The sequence below is a fragment of the Tursiops truncatus genome, chromosome 2, assembly GCF_011762595.2.
Source record: "Tursiops truncatus isolate mTurTru1 chromosome 2, mTurTru1.mat.Y, whole genome shotgun sequence".
NCBI lineage: Eukaryota > Metazoa > Chordata > Mammalia > Artiodactyla > Delphinidae > Tursiops > Tursiops truncatus.
Window position 1 is genome coordinate 50,334,050 of NC_047035.1, and position 22,430 is coordinate 50,356,479.

Genomic DNA, 22,430 nt, shown 5'->3' on the forward strand with positions numbered 1-22,430 from the left:
GGGAATGAGGGGAGAGTCAGGGTTGAAAGAAGGCTTGTACAAAAGGATGAGAGAGGAGAGATTGTGGCTGAAGATAAAGGGGGGCTTGAGGGGGCGGGGGGCAAGTGGAGGAGCCCACAGGCAGGTAAACTGATTCTGGAAAGAAGAGGGTCAACTCTTCAAAAAGACTAATGGAAGGAAGGAGGGAAGAGAAGGGAAGGAGGGAGGAGGGAAGATGTAGCTAAATTTGGACATGGGTGTGGGGGGAAAGAGGTTCACCACTAATGTCATGGGTTTTTACTGTTAACTGAATGAAAGAGGGGACTTGGGCCTCCACATTAAGGAGCTTAAGCTGCGAAAGGATCCATTACTGGGGTGACTTGGAAGTGGCATCTGTGGCACAGAACTGCCCTTGTGGCCTGATTGGGGGAGATCTGGGGAAAGGGGAGAAAGAAATGAAAAGTTGAGAAACAGGAGTTAACTCTAGGGTCACCCTTCTCTCGCTCCCCCAGCCCATCCCATGTACCAGGATCTGGAGGCTCCCAGGGGAGCACTCTGCTGAACTGACCTTCCCCGGGTTTGGAGGTCCCCCCACTCCTTCCTCCCGCAGAACACCCCTTCCTGGCCTCCTGTCAACCACCTGCTGCCCTTGTTTCAGGAGGTGATCATGGCTTTGGGTGCTTTTCTCTTTCAGGTAACAGTGTGATACTCTCGGGGGTGGGGAGGTCCCAGTAGATTGTGGTTCATACAGGCTTTATATCAGCTCTGGATCAATATGCCCAATTGTTAATTCTCAGAGAGACTACTGAATAAAATATCATTTCACCATATGGCCAGCTTGTCAAATGTACCAAAATAAACCAGTGTACTGAAAGCTTGTTTCAAAGAGTCTCTCTGTATGAATATATTCATGCATATATTTTTCTCAAATATAGTCTGTGAAGATAAATATATTCTTTATGCATAGTCAGTGATTCTGAAGATGTCCAATAAATAGGAATTTGTTTTTAATGTGAATATAGTTAATAAATATATATTTGTTTTGGGCTGAATTGTGTACCTCCAAAATTCATATGTTGAAGTCCTAACACCTAGAACCTCAGAATGTGACTGTATTTGGAGATAAAGCCTTTAAAGAGGTAATTATGTTGAAATGAAGCCATTAGGGTGGACCCTAACCAAATATGACTGGTGTCCTTATAAGAAGAGGAGATTAGGACACAGGCAAAGAGGGAAGATGATGTGAAGACACAGGGAGAAAGCGGCTGTCTGCAAGCCAAGGAGAGAGACCTCAGAAGAAACCAACCCTGCTGGCACCTTGGTCTTGGACTTCTAGCCTCCATTACTGTGAGAAAATAAATTTCTATTGTTTTAGCCACCCCGTCTCTGCTACTTTGTTATGGCAGCCCTAGCAAACTAACATAATAATCTTATATTTTTAAATATGAGATGTATTTCATTAGTATTTTAAGGAATGTTTGATTTGCCAAAAAGCTTTGAGTTATAGCATGAATTAGATTTCTCATAAATATATTCAAGAAGAAGATATTCATGTAACATATTAAAAGTCTTAACAGAAAAAGCAAAGAATTTGTTCAAATTCACTGACTCTTTTCAGGAAGAACACTTTTTTTAAATTAATTAATTAATTTATTTATTTATGGCTGTGTTGGGTCTTCGTTTCTGTGCGAGGGCTTTCTCTAGTTGCGGCGAGCGGGGTCCACTCTTCATCGCGGTGCGCGGGCCCCTCACTATCGCGGCCTCTTCTGTTGCGGAGCACAGGCTCCAGATGCGCAGGCTCAGTAATTGTGGCTCACAGGGCTAGTTGCTCCGCGGCATGTGGGACCTTCCCAGACCAGGGCTCGAACCCGTGTCCCCTGCATTGGCAGGCAGATTCTCAACCACTGCGCCACCAGGGAAGCCCGGAAGAACATTTTTAAAACTAGAATTTGATAAATGTGGCAGATTGGTCATTGATTTCCAGCAAATCTGGCTGCTTCCCTGCCTGTATGATCCAACTGTCCTCTGTGCACAGGGGCTGACAGTGCGGGACCTGGGAGTCTAGAGTGGAAATTCTTGTTGCACTGTGAGCGCATGCCAGACACTGTGCTGGATGCCTCCCCAAATGTGATTCCCTGAATTCTCACACCAGGATGAGGAGATGGACAGGTATCCCATGGTACATACAAGAATGTCAGAACTTAAAGCAGGTAAATAACTCCCCCTGGTCACAGAGCTAATCATTAGGGAGAACATTCCCTAAATTCTGTTAGATCTAGGTACAAGTCCCAGCTCTGCTGCGTCCCACCTGTGTGACCTAAGGCAAGTGGCTTAACTTCTTCATGCCTCAGTTTCTTCATTTGTAAAATGGGATCAATACTGCTATCCACCACATGGGTTGTTGGATGGAGTAAATGAAATCATATATGTGCTTGACACAGAGCCTGGCACATATGATGTTCTCAATTGTTAGCTACTACTGTGAGTTTAGGAAATATGATAAATATAACACCAGACATTATATAGTATTATATAGTTTACAAAGTGCTTTCAGTTTTTCAGATGAGGAAATCAAGGCTGAGAGAAGTTGAGGGACTCAGTTGGGAGCCCCCCCAAATCTTTTGTTCTCTTTAGGCCTTCAGCTGATTGGTGAAGCCCACCCATATTAGGGAGGGGAATCTTTTTTTCTGAAAGTCCACCAATTTAAATGTTAATCTCAAATGTAGGTGAACATTTTTTTTTCTTTTGTCATTTCTTTTGATATGGCTGTAAATGTTTTAATAATATATTAACTATAAGCTTGCATTGCAACTTAATGAACCAGGGGGAAAATGTGTTTATAATCCCTTATTTAATTATGGTACTTGATTAAGGTTTGCTTAAGCATTGCTCATTTAAAAAAAATAATTTTATTGCAGTAGAACTGATGACTTCAAAAATAGATTTTTAAAATAGTCTATATGTAGAGATTGTATAAAATGAAAAGCTAAATACTTCATAAACTGAAGTATCACCATCTTGAATATCAAGGAAAGGACACACCTTGGAGACTGGTCTGAAGTGCAAAAATCAGGGCAAAAATCAGGCTCTTGGGACTTCCCTAGTTGTGCAGTGGTTAAGAATCCACCTGCCATTGCAGGGGCACAGGTTCGATCCCACATGCCATGGAGCAACTAAGCCCATATGCCACAACTACTGAGCCCGCGCGCTACAACTACTGAAGCTTGCACACTGTAGAGCCCATGCACCACAACTAGTGAGCCCACACACTGCAACTACCGAAGCCTGCGTGCCTGGAGTCCATGCTCCGCAGCAAGAGAAGCCACCGCAGTGAGAAGCCTGCACGCTGTAACGAAGAGTAGCCCCCGCTCACCTCAACTAGAGAAAGCCCACGTGCAGCAATGAAGACCCAACGTGGCAAAAAAAAAAAAAAAAAAAAAATCAGCCTCTTAAGTGTTAAATCTATAAAACAGAAACCGTAAGGCAACAGCTTTGTGGCAGTGTTAAAATTAGGTAAGCTTGCTAAGGTCAGTAAGTAGAAATTCTCATCTATTAATGCAAATTATAATACTGTAGGAATACTCAGCTGGCCAGATACCTGAAGCATGTCGAAGGAAGGACTCTAATAAAAACTAAACACCTTATGTTTATATGGCACTCTTAAGATTTTCAAACATCTTTCATTTACATTAATCTCATTTGATCGTTGCAAACTACCCCATGCTGCAGGAAGGCCAGATATCATTCTTCCCCTTGAGACTCACAGAGGTTCTAGGTTATATGGCTGCAAAGTGGCAGGAAAGAGACCAGACTAGATGGGCTTTCTTCTGCATCATAATCAGTCCAGCTTCTTTGTTGGGTGCCTGGGATGCACAGCCAGGGTACAGGGGTGGGTGGAGGAGAACAGTGGACAAAACACAAATCATGGCCATTCTTTCTAACTGGCCCACCTCAAAGAAAACTAGAGTCAGTTCAAAATGGCATTGCCTATTTTGATTTTGAGACTTGGCATCATATAAATGTGCAGGCCTGCCCAGAACTGGTAAAGGCAGAAGAAAAAAAGAGAAGGAATGAACACTTCAACACAATTTACAGGCTACTGCCTTTCTCACCAGCAAAAAAAGTCTCCCAAGTCTGGAGGAATGGAAGTGGAGGAGGGTGAGGGAAGGAGCGCCACTGGTGACAGGTTTTATCCCACGAGAAGGGAATCACACCCTTGGAGCTGTGAAAAATGAATCATGTCTTTTCTATCAAGACTTCACACAGATTTTTTGGGAAACTTGTCATTGAGGATACAATAGAGACAACTGTCCTTTTTGGTAGTGTAGCATGTTCTGGAGGGAACTGTGTAAATCATTCTGGGGATTAAACAGCAAATTAAAATGAAGATTAAAGGTGTGTCCTGTGGCTTTGGTGGGCTGTGTTCACCTTTTCTGGAGGTCAGTACATCCATCTAATTGAAAGAGAAAATGTCACATTTAGTTGCAAGAGTGTAAAGGGGTGACGTTTCTCGTCCCACCTTTCATGCTAGGATCAAGGTCTTCTCTTCAAAAGAGCAGTAAAGAGCATCTATGCAGCACCTTTCGGTTTACAAGGCACTTCCATGGGCATCGTTATACTTAAGCGTCACTAAAGCAGATTTATGGGGCCTGTCTTCTAGGTGAGATAGCTTAAGGCCACAGCTGAGGGCACACATTAGTGGGCTTCTAGCTCAAAGCCTACACTCTCCACTTCATCACAAGGTGGATCCACTCAGTCTGTAGACAGGGGCAGAGTGATTGATGTGCTTTCTTGTTGGCACCATGTTAAGAAGATGAACAACCATCTCAATTTGCCTGAGACTGAAGCATTTTCCAGGACATGGGACAGTCCTGGGCAAATTGGGACAACTGGTCACCTTACATATTATGTCTCCAGAAGTCCTCATAGGAGATTCTTCAAGAGTCACAATGAGTGCTAAGATGTTTTAGGAGGACACAGCTATATATGCATGGGATTGGCATATCATTTCCTCCTACTCAATATTTGCAAGCATTTTAAAATTTAACATTTTGCTGTTCTCCGAAGATCGTCATTTTGACCACTTTTTCTCCCTCATTTTTTCTTCCTTGTTGTCTCAGATCCCAAGGGGTGTATGGGGAGGAGGGATGGAAACAGGGAAAAAGTAAGTAAAGAAAGACATTGGCTCCCATTTTTAAAATGTGGTTTTGGTTACAGTTTGTTGAGGACTAATTTGTAATAGTAATTCTCAAACTTGAATATGTTGGTAGACAGCCTCTAAGACGGTCCCCAGTGATTCCCGCATCTTGGTGCGGATGATCTTGTGTAATTCTCTTCCCTTGAGTTTACTGTGGATTTGGATTTGTCTTGCGGAGTCTGTGTGTGTGTGTGTGTGTGTCTGTCTGTCTGTCTCTCTCTCTCTCTCACCCCTAGCTCTGGGAAAAGCCAGCAGCCCATGTGGTGAAGAACTGAGGTTTCCAGCTAATAGCCAGAAAGGACCTGAGCTTGGCAGCAGATTCTCCAGCACCAGTGCAGTCTAGAGATGTTTGCAGCCTGAACCAACACCTTGATTTCAGCATCACGAGAGACGCTTAGCCAGAATCACAAAGCTAAATCAATCCCAAATTCCTGACCCATATGAACTGTGAGATAATCAATGTTGGTTGTTTTCAGCCTCTGTGTTTTAGGGAGATTTGTGTGGAAGCGATAAACTAGTACAAATGTGCATCAGAATCACCTAGATAACAACTCGATAAAATGTATATTTCTGGGTCTTACCCCTGGAAATTTTATTCAGTAGATGTGGCCTGAAGTTTCTGCTTTTTCATCAGGAATCCCAGGAGACTCAGAACTGAACAAATACCTGCTTGAGAGCACATAGCAAGAAAAAACACTCCCTGTGAAGACTGTAAAGGGGTATGGTTGCCAGATAAAATACAGGGCACCCAGTTCTATTTGAATTTCAGATAAATAACAAAAAAATGTTTTAGTAAGCATGCCCCTTGCAGTACTGGGGACATATGTATGCAAAAACATATTTGTTATCTGAAATTCAAATTTAGCTGGGTGTTCTGTATTTCTCTTTGCTAAAAAACCATCCAAAAGGAAAGCCCCACCCAGGGAATGGCCCAACTGGAAATAAAGTAGTGCCTTCCTTTCGCAGATGGCAGGATTTTAGTCCCTGAGGGGCTGACGAAGGGACCGCAGGTGCCTGGTTGGGCCCTGCCCCTCTCCAACCCCCAGGGCAGGCCACAGACTTTGGGCTCTTAACTCTTTTCTTTGGAGGATTTGGGGGGGGAGTGGGGGGAGGAGGGGGAAACGGGCAGGGTGGGGAGCTGCTCAGGAAGTCCTCCCACAGGGCCCCGCCCACCTCTGACAGGTTGTGTCCGGCCCCTTGCTGCCCCAACTGTGGGGTAAGGAGGCCCAGTGCCCCCAGCTCCCTGGAGAGGCTAGACCCGCTGTTGTGGATGCTCCTGTCTGGTGGGTACCACACTCGGCGCTGGGAACTTGCTCCTTTGGGTGCTGATGGCATCAAGCTTTTCCAGAGCAGTGAATGAATGTAGTCTTCCCCCACACCCCTCCAAGAACTCAGACGAATGCAGCTGCTCGTAATAATGTGTGCGTTTCTCATTCTGAGTATGTCTGAGTCTCTGATGAGTTCTATTTATTGTAGCTCTCAGCCCTGTAAAGAGGAGGATGGTTCCAAAGACATTTCTTAACGACTGAGGTTTTAAGAACTCTGGTTTCACTTCTGTGTATGCTTTCTTGTCACAGGGAACCATCTTAATTTTGATGTGTTTATTTTCCACTATGAAATATTTTCAAAGAGATCAAGAATGAATGAGAATATGTATGTGAGGGAGAGAGAGGGAGCTTGGCTGGGTAGACCGAAATGCTTAAGGCAGGGATGGAAGATAAAGGCTCAGAAAACGTACAGCTGCAGTAGAATCAGAGACTTAAATTATGTGCTTTGAAACCAGACACCGAAAGTGAGGTCACATCACTCTGAGCTCCGGTTCAGCCTTGCCCAGCGGCCTGACACAAGCTGAAAACCCACAGGAGGAGAAGTCAGCGGAATCTCTCTCCTGAGTGAAACTGGAGGGGGCTGAGTTTTTGAGAGGAAGGGAGGCGGTTTGGAATCAAATGTACAGCATCTCTGTTCGCCGTAGAGGCTCTCAAGGGCCCTAGGAGATCTCCTTTTGTGCTGCTTCGTAAAACCAGCACGGCCTACACAAAACAGACTCGAAAAGTAGAAATCCAAGGGTGATGGTGCCGTTTCACACTTTGTACCTCAGGAAGAGCCCCACAGGAATTGCCCAGTCCTAGGACTACCACCTCAAGTGTGGCTAACTTGGAAGGCTTGAGAATGCAATGAATCTAGACATACAGAATGGTCTAGAGCTGGAAGGGGCCTCAGTCACCCAGCTCAGGTTCCTCTTTTACAGAGAAGAATCTAGGCTCCCACTTTGGCCTTCACCGTGGCCTCTCTGGGTTTCTGAAAACTTAATAGCTACCTCAGAAGTTTATTGTGAGCTGTCGTGTAATGATGTATATAAAGCACTTGGCACTTAGCACTCAATACATGGGAGCTTTCATTATTATTTCACCGTGTTTGTGTATTTAGGTGTGTGGTGGCAATTTGGGGGTCAGAGGGGAGTATTTTAGTATAGTTTAAAAAAAAAGAGCCCAGATTCCTAAGGCAGAGTTCATATCTACGTAGGGTCTTCGGACTGGAAAGAACCACTACACTATTTAATTCAATCTCTTTGTTTTAGAGATGATGAAACTCAGGTCCAGACAGGTGAGGGCTTGCTCAGGATCCCACCTCCTTTTCTGGATCCCCCAGTCCTGCCACCAAGGTAGGGAAACTTCCACACACTCAGCCTAGAAACTCCATTGAGATGGTATCTCTTTTCTGCAGCAGCAAATGGGAATTTCTAACACATCGACTCAAGTGCTCTGTTGGACTCTTTCAGACACCACCACTGCTATCACCACCACCACCAAGGCGGGCACCTAAACATTTTGTAAATGAATGAAAGTGCTACAGTCCCGACTCCTGAGAGAAGAACTAATAATTGTGTACAAAGGCAAGTCTGGGTTTGAAATTAATGACTGTGGGATTCTAAAATGATTTTGAGATAAAGTGAATAATTTACATTAATTTGCATTGCAGTAGACAACACTGCTTAGGAATAACTGCTCTGTTGAATTTAGGAGACAAAGATCAAGTCTGTTATTTTAGTTCATGGCCTCGGGGAGCTTGGATAGGGGACCGGGCAGCGAGGAGTTTGAAGCTTTTAATGCTTACTGTGCAGAAATATGATTTTTTTCTGAAATAGATTAGCTTTTAAGGATGTATAACATTGGTTAAGTACTTGGTATGTATTTTGCCTGTGTTTACTTTTTTAATCATCATGAAAACCTTAGGCAATAGGTGCTAGAATTATGCCCATTTTATAGATTAGAAAACTAAGACCAGAGAGTAACTTATTCAAGGTCAAATAGCTAATAAATGGCATCACCAGTTCCAAACCTTGGAATCTGGCTGCAGAGCCTTGCTCTTACCCACTATATTCTACTGCCTTGAGAGAGTTAAAGTACCAAACCCAAGACACCAGGAACTATTTTGACATTCCTTATGAGCATATAGTTTTCATCACATTACTATTCCAAGGTTAAGTGTATGGAGCTGAATCCTGTGGTCCCTAATGCTCTAGTCCAGCTGCCTCCACCATACTGTTGGTCTGGAAATTCCCTGGAAACATAGGTGGGGATTTTTTTTATATATAATCTCCAGTATTCACCCCTTACTTTACACTGCTGGATGAAAATCAGAACCCAGCTCTGCTTTTCATTTCCACAAATGGCTTAAGAGACCAGTACCAGGCTCAGTAGTATAGATTTTTCAAAAGGACACTTTACATGAACCCACCCCCAAGAACCCACCAACACCAGCTTAAAAGGAGCAGGATATTTCAGTGAGGAGGCTAATGAAGAGATGCGATGAGACCCAATCTATTCCATTTTTTCCCTGGGGGTATAAGGAGACACCTAGATCTTAATCTCCTTTCTCGTCATTTTGATTCAGAGATGATGGCACTAGGGCTTCTTAGAACAAGGTAAGTTACATGATAAGTCTCCAGAAATCTATAATAAACTCAATAGAAGTAAATGCATGGAGAAAGAGGCACTTACCAGTAATTTAATCTGAATAAGTGAATGCTTTGGTATCCTTTTTACGTACAAGGAGGCATACTACATACTACACCTGCTATACGCTCTATACCCACTCCTCTGCGCCTTTTACACTTAACGTGTCTCGTAGCACATTCCTTATTCAATATTATCACATAAAAATTTACCTCATTCTTTCTCATGACATCATAAAATTTCATTTTTGGATGTATCAGAATTTATTTAACCATCATCTATTAAAGAACATTGTAATTGCGTCTAATTCTATGCTCTTACAAATAATGCTGAAAGAAATGTTTATACACACGGGTGTATTTTTGTTTTGGCTTGGTTTTGTTGTCATTATTATCCATGGGGCTGGGGTTGGGGGGGAATCCTAGGAGTGGAACTGTTAGGTCAAAGGATATTTGTATTTAAATTTTAATCACTGTTTCCAAATTATCCTACAAAAAGTTTGTACCAACTTGCTCTCAGTGAGAAGGAATTTGAAAGGCTGGGTCTAGCACCCTTGTTACTTGACTAGACTTTCATATAAAATACAGCTTTGCTGTGTGGTATGACAGGTAAGTCAGATGATGGTGAATAGTAATAGGAAATGGAATGGGCTCATTTATCAAAATATTTTTAATTGCTTAGTGGTCAGCAGGGTGGACCCCGGCAGTGACACTCTCATGCAAAGAAGAAGGATCAGGTGTGGTTTTCGTGTCTGGTAACTGGCAGGTGGTCACTAGTGCAGGATATTTACCATATTTCACTGGGACCTCCTAACACCATACTCTTCTGTCTACACCCGGGTTGGTAAAGGGAATATATATGATGCAAGCTTGTACACGTTCCTGATTACATCAGATAAGCACATAGAACTCATCTCTATAAAATCCATTCCTCTCTGAAATGTACATCTTTTTTTTTAACCATTTTTTAAATTGAAGTATAGTTAATTTACAATGTTTGTTAGTTTCAGGTGTACAGCAAAGTGATTCAGTGTATATATATATATATATATATATATATATACACACACACATACACACACACACACACACACACACACACACACATATATATTCTTTTCCAGATCCTTTTCCATTATAGGTTATTACAAGATATTGAATACAGTTTCCTGTGCTATATAGTAGATCCTTATTGTTTATCTATTTTATATATAGTATTGTTTATATGTTAATCACAAACTTCTAATTATCTCCCCCCTTTCCCTTTGATAACCATGTTTGTGTTCTATGTCTGTGAGTCTATTTCTATTTCATAAATAAGTTCATTTGTATCATTTTTTTTAGATTCCACATATAAATGATATCATATGTTTGTCTTTCTCTGTCTGACTTACTTCACTTAGTATGATACTCTCTAGGTCCATCCATGTTGCTGCAAATGGCATTATTTCATTCCTTTTTACGGCTGAGTAATATTCCATTGTATATTTATATATCACACCTTCTTTATACGTTCATCTGTTGATGGATATTTAGGTTGCTTCCATGTCTTGGCTAGTGTAAATAGTGCTGCTGTGAACATTGGGGTACATGTATCTTTTCAAATTAGAGTTTTTCTCTGGATATATGCCCAGGAGTGGGATTGCTGGATCATACGGCAACTCCATTTTCAGTTTTTTAAGGAATCTCCATACTGTTCCGTGTAAGTTCCATCCTCATCCTTCATTACTAAGAATGGTAACAAGTCACCTGCATTACTAACCTAGTCTGCACCTCTCAGGGTACCAGCAGGTGGTGCCTAGCCTAATCAAAACTCATATTTGGATGCTAGAAAATAAGTTTCCTGTTGCACCAGGCCCAGAGCATTCTATTACAAGATATGCTGAGTGTCTACCCCACATCCACTCCTGGGCCAGGCACTGTGGGAGACATGAAAGAAATAGAAAGCGTTGGACACAGGCAGATTGTTGCAGAAAAGAGTAGTTGCAGAGAATAGCTGGGAAGCTGTTTCTGCTATTCAGGAAGGAGATGGTAAAGGCCTGGACTAGGCAGCGCTGGCAAAAGCAGGCGAGAAGCAGCAGTTAGGGCGTCACCAAAGAAAGCATAAATCAGGCTGAGCATCACTGCAGAGTGCAAAGAGCACGGGCTGGGTCTGATCTCTACCTCACAGCTGCGTGGCCCCAAATCGTTCTGAACCTCAGTTTTTCACCTGTGAAATTAGAACAGTAACACCGTCCCCACCTCACTGGATTATTGAGAAGAACCATGAGTTAGCATCCAGCCCCTGGTCTATCTCATCGTGGTGAGTGCTCAAAAATGTTTGTTCCCTTCCTTGTCTACCCACCTCTTGTCTTGTGGTAGGAGATTGACCATAGTGGAGAGAGGGGAGGAGAGGGCCGAGCAGTGACGTCTGCTTTCCAGTTGGTGTCATTAAGCAGATGGAAAAAGTTAGAAAAGGGAACTATTCAGAAGGGGAAGATAGATTGATTTTTTAATTGCAGAGTTCAACGTGATGGTGGGATAGTCATGCTGATGGCTGGAAACCCAAGGGCTGAGAGCTGGCAACGGAGGACAGGAAGGCAGGAGTCCTGAGCTGGGAGAGGCCGGGGTCGTTCAGGCCACACGTGACTCTGAATTCCTAGAAGAGGCTGCAGCAGCCGTGGCTAAGGTGAGCAAGCAAACCTGAGACTGCTGGGCTCAGGAATGAAGGCCCTAAGGATGAAGCTGACACATCCCTGACCAGACCACGTGGAACCCATGGAAAATTAGACCTGAAGTTAACAGCACCCACGCCAGTCTCCTGGCTGCTTGGTTAGAGATTTTCATCCATTTTTGAGTTGACAAGAGCAGGGAGACTGGTGTCAGAACCCACTGCTTCTGCTTCACTGTACATCAGAGTGTGTCTGTGGGTCCCCTGGATGGTTAAGTTCATGGAAATAAGTGTATTTTATTCGACTATGTATATCAAACAGGTTTCCTGCTGAGCTAGAGCCAAAGACAAACAGAAAAATCATTCTATTCACATTTACTGAGTTCCTCCCAGAGGCCAAGGGCCTGACAGGCACAAGGCTCTCTGTGTTTGTAGAACTGGCATTGAAGGAGGTCATGGGAAACTGAGAGAGAGAAAGAAGTGACCAGACCATCTGCCAGGAGCTTCTGGTGATAAGCTGTCTGGCACGAGGCTGAATCTTTTTTTTTTTTTTTTTTAACTTTTTGGCCATACCGCGGGGCACGTGGGATCTTAGTTCCTGGACAGGGACCGAACCTGCGCCCCCTACAGTGGAAGGGCAGAGTCTTAACTGCTGGACCGCCAGGGAAGTCCCAAGGCTGGATCTTGATTACACCACTGGTCTCAGGTAAGAAATCCCCAGCCCCCCACTTTGCTGAAGACAATCGGGCTAAGTCACGACTCCTGACAGCAGCTGATGCCAACAGAAGGGGCAGCGTAGTTAGAGTTGGGGGACCACCCCTTCCTAGCTCTGGGAGCTCAGCAAGTCCCTGAGCCTCAGTTTCTCCTTTATACAGTAGCACAGAGAGATCTCGGCTCTGCGACAAGGCCTTGGTGAGCTCGCAGGAAAGCAACTGTCTGATGGAGAACTCTGTGCAGACAGTCAGTAGTGCTGAACTCCAGGCCCACCACGTTTGCCCTGAGGGAAACAGAGGTTCCTCAGGTAATCTCTCTGCTCAGAATCAGCCTTAGGGAAGGCTGCTGTGAGAAAGCGGAATTTGTTTCCCATTTGTAGTGGGTTGAATTGCAGCCCCCCAAAGACACATTCAAATCCTAACCTAGCCACCCCACACACACACCTGTGAGTGTGACCTTATTTGGAAACAATCTTTGCAGATGTGACTAGGTGAAGGATTTTGAGATAAGATCATCCTGGACTTAGGGTGGCCCCTAAATCCAGTAATGGTCCTTATAAGAGAAAGGAGAGGGAAAATTTGAGACCCAGAGGGGAAGGTCATGTGAAGACAGAGGCAGAGATTGGAGCAATTTGTCTACAAACCAAGGAACCCCAAGGGCTGCCCGCAGTGATGAGAAGCCAGGAGAGAAGCATGGAACAGATTCTCTCTTAAGCCTTCCAGGAGAAAACAACCCTGCCGATACCTTGATTTCAGACTCCTGTCCTCCAGAGCAGTGAAAGAATAGATGTCTGTTGTTTTAAGTCATGAAGTTTATTAATTTGTTACAGCAGCCCTAAGAAATTAATACAGCATTCAAGTGGAGAGGCCTTGGCCGGTGAGGTTGCCACGTGCTGGGTGACCTCGGCCGTCCAGCCTGGTCTGTCTGTCCCTGAGGGCCATGTTCTCCCTCAGCTGCTGACACTCCCTTTGGCAGCTTTTGGTTCACAGTAGCTGAGTAGCATCATCATATTTCGATAATGCTGTTCCCCTGCTCAGAAGCTACACTGAGTTCCAGTTGATTCCAAATCTCATTTAAAAGCATTCTCACATGCCTTGAAGTTTTGGTCTTGGGGGAAAAACCCGGACAGTCTCATTGCCTGGGACCATCAAATTTATCTTACTTGGTAATAACATAGCGATTGTGTGACAGTTGACAAAGCAAACCACGGCACCTGAGGATCTGTCTCTAGCTTGCTGCTAAGAGCGGTGATTCTCCAGCTTTAGGGCACAGAGAATTGAGTGGAAGGCTTGTGAAAATACAGATCACTGGCCCCCTTCCCTTCACTCCCCGCTTCCCTTCACTGCCCCCTCCCCACAAGTTTCTGATTCAGTAGGTCCGGTGTGGGACCAGAGAGCTCTCAGTTCTAACACACGCCCAGGTGATGCTAATGATTCTGGACCTTACTACACGTGAAAACAGCAAGAGCTCAGAGCCCTGGTTTTCAAACTTTGCTGCACATTAGGATTACCTGGGGAGCTTCTAAAAACCCCATGCCTAGGCTGCAACCCATACATATTAAATCAGAATCTCTGAGAGTAGGACCGGAGCAGCAGTAATTTTGAAAGCACCTCAGGTGATTTTCATATGCAATCAAATTGAAAGCCAGTGGCTTAGAGGCACTCCCTCCCTCCCCGGGACCCTCCCTTGCAGCCAGGCCTGGTGCCTGTCTCTGGGAGGGCATGAAGGAAGGAGACAGAAACCGGGGTCCTAGGGAAGCATTACCTCCCTGTGGCCACAGCCTAAGAACTCCATCCAGGACCCAGCAAGAGATCTTAGCTGGGATCTATAGCTGGGATCCCGAAGGCCTGGGTGTAAAGCCCTATTTCTGGCACTTTACTTGCTTCATGAATTTGGTCAAGTTGCTTAAAGTCTCTTGGCTCTCCTTTCCTTATCTGTAAAATGGGGGTAATAAAAATACCGACCTCAAAGTGAAACTGTAAACGATTAAAGGAGAAAATACATTTGCAGTGCCTGGCCCAGGTGCTATAAATGACAGACTCTCAGCCAATGCTCGTTTCCCTCCCGCAGGCTTCCTTCTCACCTCTCACCTGAACTGGGTGGGAGAAACAGGCCAAGCCGCTCTCCTTTTGTTTCTACTTTTGCTACCAGAGGTCAGGACCTGACATCTTAGTCACACTATTTTTAGCATTAAAGGAGGTCTTTTTTGTTTTTTTATTTTTCCAGGATCTCTTTTAAATATACATAGCTACCCACCCCATCCCACTTTCTAAACAGTATACCTTTTTGTCCACTTTGCTTTTTTCGTTCAACTGTACGTCCTGAAGATGACTCCATAGCAGTGTTTGGAAATATTTTTTCTTCCTTTACAGAGCTGCAGAACGTTCCATCATGTGTGTGGATATATTTAGTAGTAGTTTATTCAACCAGTTTCCTATTCATGGCCACTAGGGTTGTAACTAGTCCTTTGCTGTTACAAGAGTGCAGCAGTGAACATACCTGTGCACGTTTTTCATATTTTGCCAGCATGTCTTCGGGAGAGACTCCTAGGGTACTCCCCTGCTGCGGCCCCATCCCCACGACTGTTCTGGTGCCCTCAGCCTGGGCATGGGATGCTGGAATGCTAACTCCAGCCTCCACACCTCCTTTCCATTCGATTGATTGGCCAGGCCGGTAGAAACAGCAACAGGAAGGCGGTCTCCCTTCATTTTTGTCCGCCAGTCTCATACCATAGCATCTTACTGGGGGGAACGTGATTCATAACCAGAACTCTAGCTGGAAAGGAATCTGAGAAGGGCAGTTTTCTGCTTTCTTGTCTCTACCGCACAGGACAGCTCGAAGAAGTGGGTTGGGTGCCAGTCACCACATCCAGCTCCCCACTTAACTCCTTTGTTTCACAGAAGAGGAAACTGAGGTTTGGGAGGGGTGTGTTATTAGCTGAAGATCACTAAACTGGTTCGTGGCTAACAGCCCGGCCATTTCCTCCTCACGTCCCTGCCGATGGGAGTCCTTGTGAGTTGGAGTTTCACTGAATCAAATAACTTAAAAAGGCAGAAGCCACTCCATACGCTATGAACTTGTACTTTTCTTTGTAAAACAAAACAACCGTTCCCCAAGCCTCCTTTTGGAGGTATTATAATCATTTAGCAACTGTTATGGTTTGACCTGTGTCCCCCTAAATTTATATGTGGAAGTCCTAACCCCCAGTTCCTTAGAATGTGACCGACCAGTTTGGAAACGGGGTCTTTAAAGAGGTAATTAAGTTAAAATGAGGTCTTTAGGATGGGCCCTAGTCCAACACAACTAGTGTCCTTATAAAAAGAGATCTGGCCACAGACAGGCAGAGGAAGATGATGTGAAGACACAGGGAGAAGGCGGTTGTCTGCAAGGCAAGGAGAGAGGCCTCAGAGGAAACCAACCCTGCCCGCACCTTGACCTTGGACTTCTAGCCTCCATTATAGTGAGAAAATAAATTTCTGTTGTTTAAGCCACCAGTCTCTGGTACTTTGTTACAGTAGCCCTAGCAAACTAACATGGAAACTAAGTTCTGGTAAGAAAAAAGAAACATGCTTTGGAAGCAGACTAATTTGGTGTCTCTGGTAAGTTGCTCCAGTTGCTAAGTATGTCTTGCCATATACATTTCTCCAGCTGCCTTACATCCTGATGCTTCTGCCAAGCCAGACCCTTTCTGGCATCTTTCCCTGTGAGCTGATGTCTCTTGGGAACGTGCTGCCTGCATCTTGCACACTTCAGGAGTCTCTGGGGTGGTGAATTGGCTGCAGCTTTGATGGTGACAGAGCCACCAGCCTCCGCAGAAAGACCACCCAAGCTCCTGAGAGCTTTCACCTCATTGGGCACTCAATGAGAACTGTCACTCACTTTTCTAACCCACCCTCTCGGGGAGCGGTGGCAATCTCACCCGAAATTATTTTCCCCCCATTTTCATGGGAGGTAAATGTGGCATATGCAAAATGTATTTTTAATGACTGAGATCTGCATTTAAGCGTATTTCCCATCTTTGCTGGGTCATTAAGCCTTTAAATCTGTCAATATTTTAATGATTTTTATAGCCCAGTGATGTATAGGTTTGTTCAAGTTTTCATTCTCTCCACACTCCCTTACCCATAAGATGCTCCAGCGAGAGCTCACCAAGGGGTAATTGAACACATGTGCTGCTCCGAATGGGTTCTTTCCGGGCAGCCCATACCCTGTGCTGGCAATGATCACAGCAGAGCACATCACACCCAGGCTCAGGTTCTAAAGACTGGGAGGATGATCCAAATGACCCTTGGAAATCCAGTCAGAAGTTGCCGTGGTAGAGACCATGACACTATTTCTCACTAAGTGCAACAAGACCAGCTTCCCCTCCAGTGTTGGGACAGAATATTGCCTCTTCAGTGGAGCCCCAGGTAAAGGATTGGCCTGCGTCTAAGGGCTGTGCTAGAGCTACACAAAGCCTGACTAGTTCTTACACAATGAGAAGGAGGCGGGAACCAAGACCCACCGGCAACAGCAGATTCATAGCCCTTCATTGAGTGGAATGGCAGGCAGAATTGCCTGCACTATACAAACAACTCTCTGTCTTTCTGTTAATTTTACATTTGCTGAACACATGGCAATTTACAGCATGGCTGGATACAATATGGCAGACAGAGAAGACCAGACTGGGCTTGCGAAGTCAGTTCAGCCACAGGCATTTTGAAGAATGCTAAAGCGAAGGGACTTAGGTCGTAGACTTTTTTTTCTAATTGTTTCCATTTGGTCCAGGGCTTGGGTTAAAAAGCTGCCCAGTGGCTGCAGAGAGAGGCTCAGGCAGAAGCCCTGACACCAGGGTGATGCAGAGGGGCTCCTCAAAGGCTGCTGGGCTCCGGAGGCTCCAAGTTCGTTGTGCTTAAGGGTGAGCCTTTTGAAGAGCTCCTCGCCCAGCCCCCAACTGGGGCGGAGGTCAGTCAGGTGGCCGCCCATCTTCTTGATGAGTTTCACCGGCTCATCTAGGTTGCAGCTCTCCAGGAAGTCAGAGCTGGGAGTCTGCGTGGCAGAACCCAGGGCATGCAGATCCAAAAGGACCGGGTTCAGGTTCTTCTCCACGACCATGGTGGCTTCCATGACGTCTGGGTTTTACCCCACTCATCTTTGGAACAGCTTCTGCATATCCTGGAAGAGGGCACAGCCTCTGAGCTGGTTTGGCATCTTCAAAAGATGCTCAGTGCCCTTGCGCTTGTCCTCTGCCAACTCGAGGAAGAAGTGGCCCAGGCCCTCCAGAGCCACATCGTCGCTGTCGAAACAGACGCCCAGGGAGAGGTAGGTGTGGGAAGCCCACAGATATGTGTTGACCAGGTGGTTGACGGCGGCCTCCACCTTGGCAGAATAATTCTGATGAATCCCGGGGCTCATGGTTGATCGGCAATAAGGAGCTAAGCTCAAAAAATGGTGTTGGCTGGTCCAGGGAGGTGGGCAGAGGATGTCTAATTGGTTGGTTCCAAAGGTTGCCACTGGAAAAGAAGTTGGAGGGTGGCCGGGGGCTGGGAGAAGGGGCATCTACGGGTGTGTTCCACCCAAACACTGTTGAAGCAAGAGACAGATCTGTGGGACCGCCGAGCACACTGCAGGCCATAGACGCTTACAGCAAATAGAAATCATTACTTTCTCGGAGGTTCCGTTTCCTCACCCATAAGATGCGGGCTTTTGGGTGGGGTGATCCCGAGGTTGAAGGGGTCTCGGGATTGACATTGGTGCGTTCAAGCTCAGGGCTCTTGGCCAACAAAGACTGGCCACCTAGGATCACCCTCAATAACCCAGTGGCCTAGAAAAGCAGCAGCCCCTCCCTGCTCCGCCTGGGAATGTCCTAAGGCAGAATTTATTAAAAGTAAGAACAAAGGTGAGAAATAGGTCCCGTAAGGGAATGCCGGGTTGTTCACACTGCTTGTCTCCAGTGTCTCTTCAGTTCAGCAAATCTGAATTTATAGCACCTGGTAAAGACAAAACAGGTGCTCTGTGTTGGAGAGGTAAAGACAGATAAACTGTCCCTGACATTGTGGAACTCCCAGTCTTGGTATAATTTTGAGTGGTTTATCACAAGTGAGAAGGCCGAGCATTTGGGCGGCGAGGGTTGGCAGAGTGGTGTTGAAATCCATTGGTAAAAACTATGGTGTATCAGAGTGCCTTTTGGCCTTTAATTCCTAGATTCACGTCTTCAGGGCTGTGGTAATCGTTAGTGCTGTTCACCAAGTTTTCCAGGTCTCCTTCTACTGAGTGTATAGGTGGGCCATATTTTCCTAAGCCACTGAAGTTAAGTGTGGCCGTGTGACTTGCCTTATCAATGAAATGTCGATAGCATGATATGTTTCACTTCCCGGGCAAAAGCCTTAAGCACCATCAGATGACTCCCCCATGGTTCTTTTCCTCCCACGGTTCTTTTCCTCTGCCATGTAACCAGCAATACCCTGGATAGCAGAAGCTCGCTAGTCTGTGCCTCTCAGCGAGGACAAAGTGGGAGTAGAGAGCTGACTGATCCATGATGGGTGTGTAGTAGGAGCAAGAAACAAATTTTTGTTGTTTTAAGCCATGGAGATTAAATAAAAAATGTTTATTATGGAAAATTTCAAACATATGAAAGCAGAGACAATAGGATGTTGAACCTGCTCTACCCATTGCTTTCACTTCAACAATTATCAAGATATAAGCCTCTGTGATTTGGGGCTCGTTTGCTGCCACGGTACAACCTAGATTAATCCTGCCTAAAACAGAGGGAAAGGGTGTTATTTCCCAGAAATACTAAATGAGTGACAAGTAAAAAGAATGGAAACACAAGATATGAGATTTTCTTTTGATGCCATAGTTTTCTTAAAGTTGTTGGTGCTTTTAGGGATACAGGAGAGCTGAATGGATTGGCTGGAGTAAAAGTTGCTGGGCCCTCAGGATGGGGCTGCTTTGTGGAATCTGTCTTTTGGCTCAGACTCAATCCATCTCCTTTTCGGCTTGGCCTCCGGCTCCTCTGGCAGGTGGAGCTCACCTTCTCGTTAGCAGAACAATGCTTTTCACGTGGGGAGAGCTGACACCCTGTGGCTTCGTGTGCTGCCCTGCCTCAGCTCTGCATGCCTCCGCCGCTTCTTACGCCTCGCATCTTGTCGCTGCTGCTGACTTTGGAGGGCAGCTCTAGAACGTTAAGCCTGTAGGACGTTAAGGGCTGTCCTCACCCCAGAGCCAGTTTCATGTAGTTCATTTTGAGTCATGCAGGGACCTCAAGGTACTGTTATCAAGGCTGTTCCTCAGGCCTACTTGTTACCATGGTAGCAGGGGAGCAGAAGATCCCAACAAAACCTTAACTTGGGGCTAACTCCATTGAGAAGGTGTGACATTATGTGACATTTCGATATGTATGTATACACATACGGTCCACGGATGTGTTGCCGTGTTTTCTACTCTGCCCCACTGGTCTGTGTGTCGCTGAGCCAGTACCATGCTGTACTGCTATGCGTCTGCAGCGTGGTTGATTGAGCAAGTCTCCCTTCTCTACTCTTCTTTTAGAAACATTATTATTTCTTTATTTATTTATTATTCCTCAAAAAGAAATCCAACTGGAGTTTTGAGTGGGAGTGCCCTGAATTTGTAGGTTGACCATGAATTCAATTAGGTCTTTATAGAGTCATCCAAGACAAGTCATCCTACATTCGGGCATCCAGTCCAAAAGCATGGAATGTGCTCTATTTACTCAGGTCATTTTCTGTTTCCTTTATTAGAATTAAAAATTTTTGTATAGCAGTTTTGGATGTTCTCAGTTAACCCCCAGATATTTTGTAATTCCTGTTGCCGTTGTTGTTCTTTGGCCGGGCAGCTTGTGGGATCTTAATTCCTCGACCAGGGATGGAAGCACAGAATCCTAACCACTGGACCCCTGGGGAATTCCTTCCTGTTGCTGTTGTAAACGGTATCTTTTTAGTAATATTTCCTAGCGGCTCTTGTAGTAGGGGGAGAGATGCTGTTGATCTGTGCAGGGAGATCTTGTGTCTGGCAAACATACTGAGCCTTATTAGTTCTAATTTGTTTGAGCCTTTGTATTTTTCTAAGTTGACATTTTGTTTTTCCACTGCTGCAGTAAGAAGCCCCCCCCCCCCGCCATTTAACGTCTGTGGTAAGGGGGTGGCAGGGGTTGAGGCGATGACTCAGTAGAAGGAGGGAAAATGTTTCCTCTTCCCCCTCCTACAGGGAGGGGCCAGACCTCTGTGATGTGAACATGTAGGGTCTCCACAGCTTCAGAGACTTGTAGTCAGGCCAGTGGCCACCATGACGGGAGAAAGGGTGGCCTAAAGTTCTCTGGTAACAGGAAAGGGGAGGGGAGGGGATGCTACCGAAAAGAGAGAGGGAGGGGTTTGGAGAGGAGGAGGAAGACAGAGAAAAGGGAAAGACTCTCTTGAGGGGGACTTTGATGGAGCAGGGGTCGGTCTGGAGAAATATCAGGGACAGTAGAGACTAAAAGAGTCTTCAGTTCCAGAAGAGTAGGTGGACCACACACCCACCATCCGACAGTGTCACCCAAAGAAGCCCTGGGGTCCTTTGGTCACCTGACATGGGGCTGGGGGAGGAGCTGGGGCACCTGCAGCCCCTCCCAGCACCAGCCCATGCTGACCAACTGCTGGAGTCCCCACCCCACGTGGCCCTTGTCACCTGCGCTGCTGTGACCCTAACACCCAAAACTGTGGGGCCTGGGAATTCCCAGGGTCTGGACCTCCTACATCCCCAGAACTCCCACGAGTCAGAGCTAGATCCACAAGGCGCACTGAGTTGGGGTCCCTACACTTGGTCCTGAACAGAAGTTCACTGAGGGAGGGTCAGGAGTTGAATGTTTTAACCAGGCAGCTGGTTTGCCTTGTTTGATGAATAACTGTGGCTGAGTAGTAAGGTTGCTTTGGTTTGGAAACTTCTCTGCACACCTGCAAAGTGGGGAAATGGGGCTGCCTTCTGCCCTGAACAGCATTTAATGGGGCTGCTGGGGGCAGGATGGGGAGGCCTTGGTTCGCAGCTGTGGTTGGTGACCCCAATTTCAGTTGCTGGTAGAATAACTGTAAAATCAGGAAGTGAGGGGGCCCCCTCCCAGCCCCTCCTGCCAGGGCTTCCCCGGGATGGGCTGATGAATGGGCAAGTGCAGCTGGTCTTGGCTGACCTCTGCTCCCCTATGTGCCCCTTTACTGCCTTTCAGGGCCCACACCTCTGACCTTAAGGAATCGCTCCTAGAACTTGCTTTTTTCACACAGAGATCGTGATAAGCAGAGGCATCCAGGCTGGTGTGTTCATGCAGAGAAGCAGACAGATGCCCTCAGATCCGATCCGATGCCTGATCCTTTGGGTCTTGGAGGGAGACGGCCTGGCACTGCTTGTAAACAAGCCGTGAAGAAGCCAGACTTCCCTTGGAAGTTTATAACGCCAAAACAAAGCAGGCTATTTTGGAGCAAAGAAGCCAGAAAAAGGGTCAGTGAGATGAGAGAGGGAAAGCCTGGTCCGGAAACACAAATGCCCTGAGCCTATCAAGGTGTTTCCAAGAGTGGAACAGCCGGGCTGGACCCAGGGCATCCCCCAGGCCTGTGCGAGGGTGAGGCTCCTGTTTCTGGGTGGGTGAGGCCCCTGTTTCTGGGTGGGTGAGGCCCCTGTTTCTGGGTGTGCTCCTCATTTCCTGTTATGGCCTGTCTCCACATGCTGAGTGGCTGTGAAGCAACGGCTGCAGTCACTCAACTTTATAAATAGGACATCTACAGTGAAGATGGTAGGAAATTCCCAGAGACTTCTGCCTGGGCTTATTATGAGGGTGCAGATTACACAAGTGAAGTCCCAGCACCCCCTCCTCCAGCCCCCCTCCCTATAGCGTCCTGGGGCGTCTGATTGGAGGCCCATCTCTCCTGCTCTGTGACTGGAAATCTCCCAAGGGTGGTCCGAGAGGCACA

The 22,430-nt window shown here is 45.9% G+C and overlaps 1 long non-coding RNA gene and 1 pseudogene across 2 annotated transcripts; one reads left to right on the forward strand and one right to left on the reverse strand.

Moving 5' to 3' along the window:
- The first annotated feature begins 6,327 nt into the window (after positions 1-6,327).
- Positions 6,328-15,986, forward strand: LOC109548076 (uncharacterized). 2 transcript variants are annotated; one of them, XR_012329986.1, is made up of 4 exons: positions 6,328-7,838; positions 7,956-8,069; positions 11,633-12,487; positions 14,868-15,986. It is a non-coding gene; the product is annotated as an uncharacterized lncRNA (long non-coding RNA). The 2 variants fall into 2 exon arrangements; XR_002174088.3 differs by lacking the exons at positions 6,328-7,838; positions 7,956-8,069 and adding an exon at positions 10,185-11,433.
- Positions 15,987-17,178: 1,192 nt separating this feature from the next.
- LOC101338580 (ferritin light chain pseudogene) lies at positions 17,179-17,889 on the reverse strand (annotated as a pseudogene).
- Positions 17,890-22,430: the final 4,541 nt, after the last annotated feature.